Genomic DNA, 15,920 nt, shown 5'->3' on the forward strand with positions numbered 1-15,920 from the left:
CAAAACAACAAAACAGAAAAAAAAAAACAAAATACTGCTTCCCCCCCCACCGGATGAAGCGGCGCAGGAGCTGCCCGTGATCCCCTTGGTTGCTGTTAGGCAGCCAGGCATGCTCCGTGGGGGGATGGGGTGGTGAGCCTTCACCGGCCCTCCCCAGCCCCGCTGCTCTTTGGGGATGCGCGGGGTGGCACAGGTATGGCCTGGGTGCCCAGTGGGCACCTGGGGGAGCCCCCAAGTTTGGTCCCTGCGGGTGGCAGGGCCAGTTGGAGATGCAGCAGCTCAAGGGCCTGAATTAGCGAACTGAATTAGCTGCTTGCAGTTGGTTTCCCCCTGCCTTGCGATACCTCCTTTAAAAACAACACCCAAAAAAGTGAAATCTGGCACCGTGGTGAATCATGAGGTCTTTTCCCTCAAGAAATGGTTCCGTTTGTTCTTGTGCTCCAACTGAAGTCGAGTTAAGGGCAACAGCTCCCCGTCGGATGAGGAAGGAGATGCTGGGTCTGGAGCAGGTATCTTCAGGCGCATGTGGAAATGGCAGATGAGGGCATGTGCTGGAGCCTTCTGGGGAGCTGCGTTGACCGGCCGGGATTTGGTGCCCCGTTTTGGGCAGGAAAAGGGGATGTGCTCGATCAGGGCGCGCGTAGCAAACAGGGTGAGAGCGTCGGGACCTTTCTCTGCCAGCGCCGTGCTGAGAAAGAGGAGGCTATTCGTGGGCTTGACGCTTTAATTTAAAACTGTGTTCAGCAGCGGCAATATCCAGGGTTTAGTTAAAAACTTGTCATTCTAGTAAAGGGCTTGCCTTGTGCTCGGTCACTTTTCTTCCCCTCTGATGTTCTTGAGTAAGAAAAGGCAAAACCAAACAGCGGTGAAGGCCAATGCAAAATGCTTTCTAAACCAAAATGGTTACAAAATCGCTTCTGTTGTATAACCTCGGTGGTGGCTGCTTAACACCTTGCTGTTTGGAGAGCAGCACAGTCCTGGGCTGAGCTGGCAGGGCTGCAGGCAGTGACGCCTGTCCCCAAGTTATTGCAATTCACTGAGCAGCGGGGAAGTTGGAGCGAGCAGCGGGACCTGCTGTGGCTTTTGCTCCATCGAGCTCCCGGGTGCTTTACACTGTTTGCTTTCCTGCAGTACTTTTGTACTTCTATCTCGGCTGTGTTCAAGCCATTGTTCTGTTGGATTCAAAACCACTCTCTGCTCAATTTAACACCCTTCCTAAGGGATTTGCCTTAGTTTTTATTCTGATGTACAAGTTCCTTTTTTTCCTGGATGCATTTGCTGAGCCAGCCTCCTCCAGATTGTGAATTTCTGGTGAAATACTCCTGTGTATCAACAGCTTTACAATTGAAAAATAGATTTTTAAAATTATTTATTTCTTTTTCTTGACAGGTTCTGGTCTGTGAATAGGCTCTGCCTCTTGCAGAGTTTGCTTAATAGCTTCTCTGAATGGTATTTTATGGAACTACTTGGAATTTTAAATTTACTCCTCTTTTGTCCTTTTCAACATACTAATGTGTTGCATCTTACTTTAAAGGGCCTGTGAAGCATGATCTCAGCTCTTCGGAAACTGTCCTGCCTTTCAATTATCGTTTTCACAGTTGTGAGCTTCCTTTTTTTTTTTTCAGAGGGAAGATTGGCCAACAAACATGTTCTGAAAGACATGTTTATCTTTTAAAAACACCAACAGCGACCAAACAAGCAGGCAGCCGCACCCATCCAGCAGTATCATTTCTTATCTTGGAGCTTGACTCATAATTCTGACGGCTCCTTACCTTTATCGTTATTTTAAAAAGGAAGTATTTTTCTTAGCTAAGCTATTCCCCTGGGTGCTGAAGGGGGAATGAGCTGAGGAGCGTTGCACATGTGTTATTTCTTTTTCTGATGTCCTCCTGTCTCTTTTACATCACCCTGAGCTGCAGGACCCGGTAATCTTGCCCATAGGCTTCTTTTTTTTTCTGATATGCAGAAAATAGGGAGATGCTTGAGAGTAGCTCCTGCTGGCGAATCTCGCCTTCGATGCAAGTGATAGCGTTTCACCAGCTCGGTTTTGCAAAACATCAAGTCGACTCTGTGGAGCTGGAAAAAATGGTTCAGTCTGTGTTTTGCATAGATGCTCTCAGATGTGAGGTTTCACCGCCTGGGTGTTACATGTGTTTTTCCTGTCACGGGGCAGTCTGCCTCCCTGAATCGTTATGTTGCTGAGAGCAACTGGCAGAGCAAATGCAGGGGCAGGGGGGAAGAGAGGACTGCCTTCAGCCTTGCTTCGTCAGCCCCAGCCCCAGTCTCCTTGTGTGGTTTAATAACAGGGTTGTGCAGGATCTTTTCTCACAGCAAAACCTCTTTTTTTCCTTTTTTTTTTTTTTTTCCCCCGAATTAAAATCGCACCGAAGAGTGTATGTTAAGATCGACTTTGAAACTCAAAGCCCGTTAGTCCTTCACAGTCACGCTGGAGTAATTCCTGTGCTTTCCTCTCCTGCATTTTAATTACAGGAGAGAGTAGTTCAGCTCCCACAGCTCAAGCTGTTGTAAGGGCACGTCTGTACTCTGGAAATAAGCTTTCCCCTTGCTATCTTTTACTTGCTTTGGCAGTGCTGTGCGCCTGGGTCTCCATACCTGGGGCAAACATTGTTCAAGTGCTGGTGAATCTCCGTTTTCTCCTTACATTCCCTCCCTGCCAAGGACGGCAGGTGACTGGAAAAAAACTCACCTAACCAAACCCACAGCTGCTCTGTGCAAAGAACAGCCCCCAGAGATGCTGAAGCTGCCGTGCTGTCGGTGGAGCTTTGCGGTAGGGTTGCTTGCTGCGTCCCCTTTAGCTTTCGGCAGCCTGTGGCACTCCCGGTTACCCATTTTATTGGGTAGTGCGGGGGTGGTTTAAGGGGCTGGTTCATGCCGTGCTGCAGATTGCTCAGCGTGGCAGTGCAATAGCTGCTGTGTGATGGAAGGCGGTCTTCTAGCACGTGCAAGATAATCTCCCATACTGAGGTTTGCTATGATATGCCTCCCCATTTTACGTAGCAGTGGGTATTTCTGAAACAACTAATCAGACTCGAGTGCTTGCTCCGTGATTTTTGAGGTGCTCTCCTTAGCTGTGGGTTTGCGTTGACACCCTCAGCATCAGGTGTTTGCAGAGGGACCGGTGCAGATTCGCTTCCCTAAGTGTCTGCTTGAGCACCAGCCATGCTTCCCAGCTTGGCATCCCACCGGGTTGCTCCTGCGCGTGCCATCCCCCTCTGCGATGCAGGAGAGCTAAATTGGGGTTGGAAGAGAGCTGGCAAGAGGCCTGGGTGTTCCTAGAAAGATATTGATTGCCCTGGACAGTTTGGGTTTGTTTCTTTTGTTTCCTTGGCTCTCGTCACGGGGTCGGGCTCGTTAGGGCGGCAGCTCGCTGGAGGATGGAGAAACAGTGCAGGCTTTGCGGGTTGAGGCTGGAGCGGTGCCATGCCAGCCCGCCTCTCTCAAGTGTTAAGTCTGAAGCAGCCTGCCTGGTAATTTCATTAATGGGAGCCTAGTGCTGGAGAGATAAATGTAATTCCAGGGTAAAGCCGACGCTCGGGCTCAAATGGAGAGGATTTGCTGGTTCTCCCGGGTGCGCCGCTGTGAGTAATGTACTCCTGTATTACCCACAGACGATGTTTAAAGTCTAGATGTCAGCGTAAAGACTGGGCAGTGATAAAAAAAATTGCTGCTAAATCTGCATGTGAAGAAATCCTTAGCTCCAGAGCCTAGCTGTCTCTTTGCAATGGGTTTTACCAGGAATAAAAGTTTCCTCCTTAACTCCTGACATGCAGGATGACACAGAGCTAAGCAGCCAGCCGATTCAGGAGACAGCTTGCATGGGATATAGCCAGAACAGGCTCTCTGTGTATAATCAATGCAGAGCAAAAATGATACCCTGCGTATATCACACCAGAAAGCTTGCAAGCACATCAGAGCTAGCCACCACAATTGCAAGTAGCACAAGCTCCTCTGTATTTTTGGGCGGTGTGGTCCATGCTTGAATTCAGAGATAACTGTCCTGGCCAGCTGTTTTCCCAGTTCGATTTCTTTTTTTTGCAGATCACATCTTCCTGTTTGCAGTTGTATAATACCCTTGTGGCACCATCAGCGAGTCTTGCGTTGAAAAGGAATGGTTAATTGGGATATTTTTAGCTCTCCTTGTGGCTTGGATCCTGGAAATCAAACACAGGAGCCAGCCCCGTTCAGTTTTATGCAGAGGACCTTCCCGTGCCGCAGGCGGCTGCCGAGCAGTTGCGTCCGGCAGGGTGGGAGTCACAGCGCCAATGAGCCCCGGTGCTGTGGAACCCCAAAAATCAAGCAAACGAGGTGCTGAGCACCTTTTGGAGCTCAGTGCAGGATTTTCCTTGTGGGGAAACTACTTGTCATCAGTTCAAGGGGGAGAAAAAAAGGGTCTATGAAGATGAAGCAGGTGCTGGGGATGCTCAGCCCCCTGCGTGCCCCCATCACGCCAGCTTTGCCTGAGTGTCCGTCGGTACAAATCTGACCTCCTTAGGACATGTGGCCCTGCTGGCATCCTGACAGCAGAATTAAAGCCAGCTTGCTCAGAAATGCTTGTTTGTTGGTGTATTCAGCAGCTTGCCGATGCCTCCTCTGCTGTGAGAGGTGTGGGGGAGATTTGCTTGTTCAGCAAAGTGGGGTGCACGCTTTGCCGGTGACCTAGCGGCAGCTGGGACAGCCATCCGAGGTCCGCAACCTGCTCATGCATCTCTTACTTTCTTTGCAGTAGCTGTGCGGACGTGCCTGGTTTCTTTACGCACACGATTTGGGCCAGCTCGCTCACCAGAAATCAGCGGGATCTCATTGAGACTCGCCGCTTGGCTGGAGTTTTTAAATCTCCTGCCTCCCCTTCCCTTCAGTTCTGTTCCCTAATCGGTGAGGGTCACGCTTTGCATGCTGTTCCCCGGCTCCTGCCCCTGCAGCCTGCCAGGCGCGTGGAGGGTGTGCTGTGGAAACCTGTCCGGCGGTTGCCTCGACCGAGTGTGCGAGAGCCACGTCTGCCGCTCACCGCTGCGGTGGCAGGATGTTGGGGGATGCAGGTATCAGTCTGAGCTAGCGCAATTGCTTTTTTTTTTTTTTTTTTTACGTTTCTCCCATTTCCATCGTAGCTGACTACTCAAGTTTTAGTTTAGTAGCATGGTTTTCTCTTCCCAAGGTAAAATTTTTGAGTGTCTCCTTTCTTGCTTTCATAGCTCTGATACCTGATTTGGGCTTGAGCGGAGCAAAGTTGCACCGATAGTGAATTGTGTATCTTGTCAATACAGAGTAGATGAGGAAGGAGCAGGTAAGAAAATGACCTGCATGTTTAGAAATTCAGTTTCTCGAAAAATGTTGTGTCTGTGGTGTCTTGTTCTTACTGTTTCTCTCTTCCCTCCCCCCTCAGTTCTGAGAGTGAAAACTGGTTGTGAGAGCATCGTTGTCTGAATGGGGGGCACTTATCAGGGAGGATGTAATATGTTTCCTTCGCGTGGTAATAAAGTGGGTCAGAAGTTGCGTGTGCTCTTGCGGCTGACTACCATGCTAACCAGATAAAGTTACTGAAATTGTTTTGAAGCATCACTGTTTTCTTTGCTCCCTGACTTGCTGCATGAGTTTCACAGGGAAACCTGTATCTGATCTGCAAAGCATTGATTTGCTTGATGGCTCTTCTGGCCTAGGTGCATGGTTGAGCCACCTTCTTGCTGCCTTGATACAACAATTTGGGTGGCCCGGCACTGAATTTGTTCTTTACCGCAGTATTTTTGAGCCACTGCGTGCCCATCTGGTTTGCTGCATAGCTGGCCCGGCAGCTGCACCACACGGCTGCGGAGGAACAGCCTGAGCTGCTGCGGACTGACACCCATCACACCGCTCCTCAGGAGAAAGGGCTGGTAGGACCATCGCTTGGCCTCCTGGAGACGCCAAGCCTGTTTGCTGTAGATGTCTAGAGGCTGAGCAAACAGAGCCTAATAACATTGTCCTTCTGACTGTCTGGAGCTTACGGTGTAAATTCCACAGCAGGCTCTGCAGATCATGAACTGAGGATGCTGAGCAGTGCTAGAGATACCTTGAACAGCACAACATTTGGTGAGCGATGTTGCCTCTGTGCTGGGCTCTAGCAAGACGCCCGTTGAAAAGCCACAAGCAACTGGACTTGGCGTTAATTCATGTTGCGGTATCTGGGAGTCAGCTCCTCTGGGTCCTCTCTGAGCTTTTGAGGCTGGAGACCTTCTGATGCTGCATCTGCTCAACTTCGGGGCATTTGAGGGGTGACCTGACGGCTGTGCTTTGGTACCTCTGTGTGGTGAAGAGATCTGGCTGGAGGCTGCTCAGGGCCTCCCATACCATGAGAGAAAGATGCCATGAGATACAGCAGGTGGAATTTGAAGTTGAATTGGGAGTGGGAAGGGGAGATAGTTAACATATAGCTGAGAAAACCAGTAAGCTTCAGAAGACCTTAACCATTGAAGGGATTGAACTTGTTTCCAGCTGACATGTTTAAAATGTGATTAGCTGCCTCTTAAAGTGGGGTGCTGTAATCTGGTTTCCGTGAAAAAATTGCACGGTGCGTGTGTGGAGGCAAGGGACAGACTCGGCCAGTGTGCGTATTGCTTTCGGGCTCCGTCTGTAAACCCCCTCATTTATTCTGGCCTTTCACAGACCAGTGAGAGCACAGGGAGCTTGCTTTCCTGCAGCATTGCCCTCACTGTGCTTTTAACATCCGAGGGTCTGGATGGAAATCGTCACCGTCCTGCCCTCTCGTGCGCTCAGTCCAGCGGTGGGCAGAGGCTCGGTGGCTGCCGGAGGGAGACGGGGGGGTCTCTGCCCCTCTTTGGCAGTGGTGGACTGTTGTCAACCCTCTGTGTGTTTAAGGAAGCAGTTTTCCAAGTCATCTGTTGGGATTTTACGGGGATGTCTTCGGTACTGCTTTCCTGCCTCGGGCATGGGTGCCGGCTGGATCTCCTCTGACCTCTTCCTGCGGCACGTCAAAGCAGTTCAGTCCTTGGGGGATTAAGCAGTTCTCTCTTGCAGGGTGCTGGATCCGGCAGGGGGGCAGCTGGATGGACAGAGGAGGGGTGGTTGGCTGGGCAACACATCCCTGGTCTTTAGTTTGTGGCTCAAACAGTGCTGCTAGTCCATATTCTCCGACTGCTGGAAGTGGCAGGCTTTGAAACGAAAAGGCTGGGTTAGCTGGTGTCCTGCTTGAGCTGATAAAGCACGAATTTAGCTCTTCTTGTTTTATTTCAAGAAATAAAGATATTAAGAAATGAGCAAAAGAGGCTGTGCACCAGCGGCTGCTCCTGCTGCAGACATTTGCTTGCAAAGCTGTGTTGCAGTGATTCCTTCTGGTGCTGCAAAGCCAGCGGGGAAAGCAGAACTGCAGCACAGCCAGGAGACCTCCAGGGAGGTGCACTGCTTTGGCAGCTCGTCTTTTGAGCCAGGCGCGGGCATTGCTTCCATCTGTTATCAGTGGTCGCTTGCGTCTTGGTGAGTGCAACGAGCAGCTTTTTCCTGCGAGCCAAGGAGCCGTGCTCTGCCCCAAGTCCTCGCTGCTGCGAGGTGGCATGCAGGGGACTGAAAGGTCCCCGGCATAAATGTCACACGTGATGGCTCTCGTGTCCTGCCTAGCATCAGCTCTGTGGTTACAGCTAGTTGCAGCTGACTTTAAAAACTCTGCTCTGTAAAAATTGGCCTGAATTAGTCTGTTGTGGTTGGTTTGTTTTTTTTTTTTTCTTTGAAACTAAGATAAGATGAATTTCTGCAGAGGTGAAAGCTTGAGCTTTGTAATAAAGTCCATGGTTTTCTTAAGGATGCTTTGGGATATTTCTGGGGTGTGCATGTGCTCTGCATGGTAACAGTTATCAGGAAAACTGAGAATGGGGCAGTTGGAGATGTGTTTTGATTTTAATTGATTTTAATGGCATGGAAACTTAATTTGTGTAGCTTTCTGCTTCTTCTGCTGGGGAAAAAAAAGCTGCATTAAATGGAGGAGCAGCTCTGGGTATTTCTGTGACGGGTGTTTAAAGGAGGCTTGAATGTGAGAATTTTAACCGTGCTCGTCTGTTCGTATCGAGAGCTGGCGGAGTTGGTGGTTTCGGTGTGAGCACGGCAGCGACGGCAGGCAAGGCTTGCCTGGGGGCCCCGGGGGCAGCTTCGTCAGGAGCCCGTGTGACTAATGCTGCGTAAACTTAGAAAAACAAGAGAGGATTAGCTCTGCCTCCTTCACCTCTGTAAGGAGCCGGGGCGGGGGAGCTCTGTCAGGCTGCTGCCGGCACGTTTGGGTGGTACCTCTGGGGATGCCGGTGCCTCAGCTGCCCCGCTCAGCACGGCTTCCGTGGCGTGTGCTTTTTTAGGTGGGGATCGTGCTCTTGCAGGTTTTGGAGGTGAGGTGGCCGGCCAGGCTGTGAAGGCTTGTGCTGGCAGCCCCTCCGGTACCCTGAGCTGCACCTGGGTCCGTCGGGACCCCTCCATCACCCCTGCGCCGGAGGAGAAGCAGGATGGAGGTGGAGGGGGCTTGGGCCACCCGTGCTGGGGACAAGCCAGCCTGTGGGGACCTCCACGCTCCCGGTGGTGTTGAAGGAGGTCACATCTCAGGATGAAGGGCTGGCTTAGAGTTTGAGCCTGTGCTTCTGTTTTTCCGTCCTTATTTTCCAGGGTTTCTCTGCAAGCTATTGGAAAATCCCTTCTATGGGCTGCCGTGACAGCCTCAGAAATGTCCAGATGGATTTGAACTTTGGTGCTGCAAAGGGCTTTGTGTATTTATTTTCAGCATCCTGCTGTCTGCTTTGCTTAAGAGCTTTCACTAGATCCTTCGCATATGCTTGTCCTTGCTCCTCTTCTCCTGAAAACCGCTTGAGAACACCCTTCAGTTATGGCAAAACACACCAAAAAAAAAAAAATCCCCAAACCCCTTGGAGAAGTCTTGTTTTACCACTGTTCCTTGGTAAGCTGTGAGGCTTGCATAGCTGTGGTGTGTTGCTGTTTGGGTGCATCAGCCTAGTTTGGAGACCTCAGGTGGCACTTCACCAGGCTGTTTTGGATGGGTCTTTAGAAAAGTGAGTGGCTGGGCACGTTCAGCAGTGAATGGAGCCATTAAAGTGGTTTTTAAGTGACTTACCCCTGTGCAAAGACAAAGCTATGAGGGTTGAAGCATCGTAGCTTGAAAGCCTCATCTAGGTTTCTAGACGTACCACTAAGCCATCTCTCTGAGGTCGTGCTTCCCATCAGCTTTAGCTGATCTCAGGCTGTTCTCCTGCTAGAAATCCTTCCCCTATATTTTCTTCTCTCTGGGATGGCTTCCAGTTGGATCAAGCAAACGATGGTTGCTACCCCAAGCGTAGAGATGACTGGGATGTGTAGAAGGGGGAGGAGGGAAAAGGGAAGACTCTCTGTTTTGGCAGCAAAGGGTGGTTTTGGATCAGTTAAGCTGATGAGCATGTGGGAGTGGGCACGGCTTGCTGAAGGGCAGCCGTGTAGCCCCGGGTAGAGCATGTCCTGCTTCTGCCCCAGCTCCCCTCCCTGTAAAGGAGGGGTAAGGACTGCAAGGTGTGTTAGTGTTTCTGGGAGCCTACAACGTTGGTAGAGTCCTTTGAGGTGCACTGCTGACCGGTGGCTTCATGTACGTGCTGAAAACGTTCAGCTTCCCAGTTAACCCAGGGGAGGTGTCCCTCCAGGAGGACTTTGAGCACAGCTTTTAAATAAAATCTTCTGCTGGACATATCAAGGAGAGTATTAGATTGAATATAAGGGAGAAATTTTCTACGATGAGGGTGGTGACACACTAGAACAGGTTGTCCAGAGAAGTTGTGGATGCCCCATCATTGGAAGCGTTTAAGGTCAGGTTGGACGGGGGCTCTGAGCAACCTGGTCTAGTGCGAGATGTCCCTGCCCATGGCAGGGGGTTGGACAAGATGGTCTTCAAAGGTCCCTTCCAACCCAAACCACTCTGTGATTCTGCTCTCTGCTTACAAATACGCTGCAGACCAGGGCCAATGTGCCTCTCTGGGAGGGAGCAGGACAAATCCTGCTGTCCTGTTCTCCTCTAGGTTTATCTTCCTGCCCGACTTGTTATAAACATTTATCTGACCCATCTCGGGCTGGAAAGCCGTTGTGTTAGGTGCTTGTTGCAAGTACGTGGCTGCCTTGACGAAGGTCTGTTGACTGGGCAGCCGGCGTGGTTTCGGGAGCGCTCTCGCCGTGCTAGCCGTGTCCGCGGAGCTGATCGCACCCGCCTGCGTCGCAGCGGGCTGCGCACCGTCCTGCTGAAAGCCCTGCTGTCGGTTGTGGGGGGCCAGAGCTGTTTGCTTGAGCTTGAATCGCTGGTGTTGCAAGATCATCGCAGGAGGAGGGGAGAAAATTAGCGTAAGTCTATGAAAGAAAACTTTATTATTTCTCAAAGCCGGCAGGAAACACCCCATCCCCCTACTTAGGCTTCAAAGCAGGGTTTCTTTATGGTGGGTGTATCTGCTTGTGACAGGAGCATTAGCAAAGCTGCAGGCTTGGGGTCCGGCAGGTCCCCCAAGGTCACTGTCTCCCACAGCATTCTCCTAGAGAAGCTGGCGGCTCACGGCCTAGGCAGGTCCACTCTTCGCTGGGTAAAAAACTGGCTGGACGGCCGAGCCCAGAGAGTTGTGGTCAACGGAGTTAAATCCAGTTGGCGGCCGGTCACGAGCGGTGTTCCCCAGGGCTCAGTACTGGGGCCGGTCCTGTTCAATGTCTTTATCAACGATCTGGACGAGGGGATCGAGTGCTCCCTCAGTCAGTCTGCAGGTGACACCAAGCTGGGCGGGAGTGTTGATCTGCTGGAGGGTGGGAAGGCTCTGCAGAGGGACCTGGACAGGCTGGATCGATGGCCGAGGCCAATGTGTGAGGTTCAACAAGGCCAAGTGCCGGGTCCTGCACTTGGGCCACAACAACCCCAGGCAACGCTGCAGGCTTGGGGAAGAGTGGCTGGAAAGTGCCCGGAGGAAAAGGACCTGGGGGTGCTGGTCGACAGCGGCTGAACATGAGCCGGCAGTGTGCCCAGGTGGCCAAGGAGGCCAACGGCATCCTGGCCTGTATCAGAACTGGTGTGGCCAGCAGGAGCAGGGAGGTGATCGTGCCCCTGTACTGGGCACTGGTGAGGCCGCACCTCGAATCCTGTGTTCAGTTTTGGGCCCCTCACTACAAGAAGGACATGGAGGTGCTGGAGCGTGTCCAGAGGAGGGCAACGAAGCTGGTGAAGGGCCTGGAGCACAAGTCTGATGGGGAGCGGCTGAGGGAACTGGGGGTGTTCAGCCTGGAGAAGAGGAGGCTGAGGGGAGACCTCATTGTGCTCTACAACTACCTGAAAGGAGGTTGTAGTGAGGTGGGGGTTGGTCTCTTCTGCCAAGTAACAGCGATAGGACGAGAGGAAATGCCCTCAAGTTGCGCCAAGGGAGGTTTAGGCTGGACATGAGGAGAAATTTCTTTACTGACAGAGTGGTCAGGCCTTGGAACAGGCTGCCCAGGGAAGTGGTGGAGTCCCCATCCCTGGAGGTATTTAAAAGACATGTAGATGAGGCCCTTAGGGACATGGTGTAGTGGGCATGGGGGTGTTGGGTTGACGGTTGGACTCGATGATCTTAGAGGTCTTTTCCAACCTTAATGATTCTGTGATTCTATGATCCTATGTGCCTGCTCTCTTGGCCAGTGCCACCCTTCTCTTTTACTGCATGTGGCTGGGGGGCTTCTCTGGTTGCTCCGGCTATGCAGGGCCCTCCTATTTCTCTGCCCCATCGTTTTGCTTGACCCTTCACTCCTGATCTGGTGATGCTTCCTTCTCCCTTTGTAGGTCACCCAGTATCGCTCAGTCCTCTGCCCCAATGCTTCATAACTTTTTTTTAAAACTCTGGTGAATCTTTACTTGCCACGTTAGATGAAATAAAATGTTATCGTGTCTCTGCAGTTCAGTCTGCCAAGAGGCAACACGTCGCGACATCAAGGTCAAGGACAGAAAGACCTTGCTGGAGTGGTGACACCAAGAAATGAATATTTTGGTGGACACGTTGGAGCTGCAAAGGAGCTTTGCTGGCATGAGTGTGTCATCCATGCTCTGCATGGCCCGGAGCATGGTCGTGTCTCCGGGGAGGAGCAGCCCTGGGGCGAGTGATGCCGCTGGGCACTGCGAGAAGGGAGTTTGGGACCGGGGGCGGGAGGCTGATGCCCTGGCACTCAGCTGTGTTTCCAGTATATCTGGCTGCTGTGGGACACAATGCTTTGCCTGAGAGCTGCGGTTGCTTTGGGAAGGCAGGCCTTCATATGGGTTTGATTAAATCCAGCAGCACTTAGAGAAGCTACAAGCATCTCTGTTTGCCTTGCTCAGCAGTGCCGGGAGGCGAAGAGTTTGAACTTTGCCGGTGATGTTTTTGCAATGTTGTCTAATAGTAGCAATGGCATTGAGAAAGTTGTTAGAGGAAAAAGAGCCAAAGGAGGAAGGGAGAAAAGGTTGTCTGCACAGCAGCCGTGCTGCTGTCCCTGACGTGCTGAGCCCTGGTGCAGGAGTGGGTCGGTGCTAATGCAGATGAAGCCCTACAAAGCTAAAGTAGCCCCTCTAGGTGTAAGCCATGTGAAGCTAAGGTATGAATTTCCTTGCTGGGGGAGGAAGGTTGTCCTTCTGTACTTTTATAAATAAGCTGCGGCTGGCCAGGTTGGATTTGTCATGTTATTTCTGTCTTTGTAGAGACTTTGTGTTCCACTGCAGAACAGTGTTCAGTTGCTGATTTCAAAAGAAAAACAGAAGACCCTCCTGGAGGTACATAACACCAGTAAATAACTCTTGTGTTTTGGCTAGAGTGGTAATGTAAAGCAACAGGGAGAGCAATTATAAATGGCGATAGAAAACAAGGCGATGGTCTTGTGGTCTTCAGCATTGTTTTCATCCTTAGAAATGCTTCAGCCCTTCTGTAACGGGAAAGGAGAAAGGGGAAAATGGGGGCTGAATGGATTACGTTTTTTCTCAGTTCTTCAAATACCGGCTGGCAATGGCTAACGTCTGTGAGTCACCCGCAGAGACTAGAGAAAACAAGCATGTCTCTTTTTCTCAGTCCAAGGTAAACCAATGCGCTGCATGAGTAAGTTTTCTCGCAGTTCATAACGAGGTCCAGTTGGCAGGAAGTATGTGAGATGTTGTGGGGCTGATCCTGTACCTTCCCCTTGCCAGTTTGGTGCTTTGACTGGAGAAGTTGTCCCACCCCGTTTCCTTACCTCCCCCCACTTCCAAATCCTCTCTCCGTTACAGTGTGCTTGAGGATGGTTGTTCATCCACCGTGTTCGTTGCTGTCCCCAAACAGTTGCATGAACAGAACAGGAAAACTAAAACCCTGTTAGATACAGTGACCTTTACTTCAGTCGTATCATCAGAAAAACATCTCCTTATGGCTGCTTGGAACTGTTTCCAGTAAAACATCTTTTTTTTTGATACCTCTTCTTTGGCGTGCAGCGGGCACTTTGCATGCCTGCAGCGAGGTGTTTCTGCAGCCCATGGAGGCGACTTCTGTCGCAGCCTTTGCTCAGTGCTGCTACATGTCTTCCGTGTGACTAATGTATAAAGCAATTGGTGGGAAATGTAAAACCATTTATATTATAAAACCAATAATAATGAATCAATAATAATAATAACAATGAAAACATGGAAGCAACCTGGCTCTGACATCAGATGGGATCCATCTGCTCTGCAAACTGTAAGAAATTGCACAAGTGCTGTGGAGCAGGAGACCTTCAGCAGCATCTCAGGGAGGGCAGTAGGGGAGTTGCGCAGTGACGGCTTCCGTCCCATTTATCAGCCTCTTTTCTGCCCCTCTACTTAGACATTAACTTCAGTGCGCTGACTGTTGAGGAGGCTTTGCTGGACGAACAGCCTTGGTTTGGAACTCACCGTCTTGCCTTTTACCTTGGCTTCCTTCTGTGATTTTGGAGAAGCCCCCCGACAGCCTCATGCCGGGTACCTCCGCTGTGGTGGCAGGGCTAGGCAGGAGTGTGTTAGGGCAGGGATCTGACACCCTCCCATCGCTCGCGAGGTTGCCTTGGCATCCTTCCCTTTCACCAGCCAGTTCTTATTCATGTCACTAATTACTATTCTCCTCTAACGCTTACAGGATTTGCCAGTTCCTGTATGCCGATGGGGATCGTGTTCTGGCTCCTTGTCGGTGCCTCAAGAGAAGCCGGTGCTCTGAGCAGGTAGGTTTGCCGTGCTGCTGGCGCGGGGGAGAGGGTCTGTGTGTGTGCAAGGTTTGCCTCGAGGGTGGCAGGGGTGCGGACTGACAGATACCGGGGGAGAGACCGCTCCGCAGTGAATAGTTTTCTTCCATCCAGCTGTGTTGTGAAAACACCGAGGCAGAAGGTAAGGTTTGCGCTTAGCCTTGCCGACAGACCTCTGAGGAAAGCATTGGAAAACACAGCGTCGCTGCAGAGCAGCTCCTGGGAGGCCAAGCTCCTTGCTAACGCAGGCACAGCCTTTTCCTTCCCGTAGCACCAGCTGGGGAATCCCGGTCGAGCTGGGGGCTGTGCGTGCCGCTTCTGCGCCCTCCAGCTTTGCTGGCCTTCCGTAGCTCCCCCGTAGCGTGCGTCTGCCCGCCGTCCCGAGTGGGGGTGGGAGGAAGCTGTTTTCGTGTTGGTATCCAACCATGAACAAATCTGCTGTTGTTTTCTTAATGTACGGCAAGAAGAGCCTGTAGCAGCTTATTCCTCCCTGGATAATTACTGCTCTGCCCTGCCACTGATTGCTATCAGAAGCAGTGGAGTAGTGCCTCGGCTGCACTGCCCGGTGCATCCTTTTGCCCGACTTATTTGATGTATTTATTGCTTTAAGGCATCAGTGCTCAACTGAAAAATCTCATCTGCGCTCTCTGCAAATCCACTGTGAGTGGATTGCTTGAGTCGGTTGTAGTCACCGAGATGCCAAACCTTTCAGTGGTGCTCCTCGCGGTGCTACCAGCAGGTCCGCTTGCACCTCGATTTCAATTCCTGCATTACTTTGAGGAGGAGAAAATATAGGGCTGGGTTGCAGGCTATGTTTTTATTAACTGGAATTACAGTTCCCGGCTGACCAGAGGTGTGTGTGCAACCCCTGGAATTGGAGTGGAATATTTTGCCATTTGTGGTTGCTCAGGGGAGGTTTGAGAAGCAGGTAGATGGATGCTGCCGCGGGAGCACCGATGGACAAGGAGGGGCTGGCCGGGCACGCCGAGCTCGAGCCACCGTAAGAGCTTACAGAGCAAAAGAAGCTCCTTCTGCAAATGTCCATCCCTGATGGATCTCGTGCCAAAATGGCGTTGCCTTGCATTTGGCCTGCCCGAATGATCTATTTGATTGTAGGAGGACATAACCATAAGTCGCTGCATGAAGATTTCTTGATCCCTAAAAAAGTGAGATGGGTTCATTATGGAAAGCGATCTTTCTTGAAAACCTGGTTCATCCGGGACTGTCTGGGCGGTGCGGCGGATGTGCTGGAGGAGTAGGAGGCAGGGCGGAGCTGTTTCCACCTCATTCCCCTGTCTTTCCCGGGGTTTATCGCACCACGCAAGCAGACGTGCTCTCCGCGTCGCAGCTTAAAGCAGAGCTGGTTAGTAGAAAGCCTGTGCTTCCCATGCTAGCCTTCTCGTTGTACTTCCTTTTCTTAAATTAATTTTCTGGCGTAAAAGGCCTCTTTTTAAAGGACGAACCGTAACGAGAAGGGGAACAGCAAAGGCGGGAGTGCCTCCGTTTGCTAGCAAGCTGTCACAGGTGCGTCTGAGTCGGAGGGAGCCAGCACTGAGTCAGCGCCCCAGACTCCTGGTGACTCAGGTGGCAAAAGCCCAAGTCGTCCTCTTACACGCCTGAATTGCAGCGAATTTCCTGTAATAGGGTTTTGCCTCCTGTAGTGGCCGTGTAGGGAGCAGGGTGTCATCCTCTTCCTCCCGTATGGG

At 51.4% G+C, this 15,920-nt stretch overlaps 1 protein-coding gene across 4 annotated transcripts in view; it reads left to right on the forward strand.

Annotated features, from left to right (window-relative positions):
• LOC142088039 (uncharacterized) overlaps positions 1-15,920 on the forward strand; it is a 114,438-nt gene that overhangs the window by 924 nt on the left and 97,594 nt on the right. For 3 of the 4 annotated variants that reach the window (XR_012675697.1, XM_075162920.1, XM_075162922.1), the window contains exon 2: positions 14,112-14,193. The gene's annotated coding sequence lies outside the window, so the exon portion shown is untranslated. Of the gene's footprint in view, positions 1-12,705; positions 12,770-14,111; positions 14,194-15,920 lie in introns of those variants that run through there. The other variant, XM_075162923.1, reaches the window with a different exon arrangement.

This window comes from Calonectris borealis, chromosome 14, assembly GCF_964195595.1.
Source record: "Calonectris borealis chromosome 14, bCalBor7.hap1.2, whole genome shotgun sequence".
Lineage (NCBI taxonomy): Eukaryota > Metazoa > Chordata > Aves > Procellariiformes > Procellariidae > Calonectris > Calonectris borealis.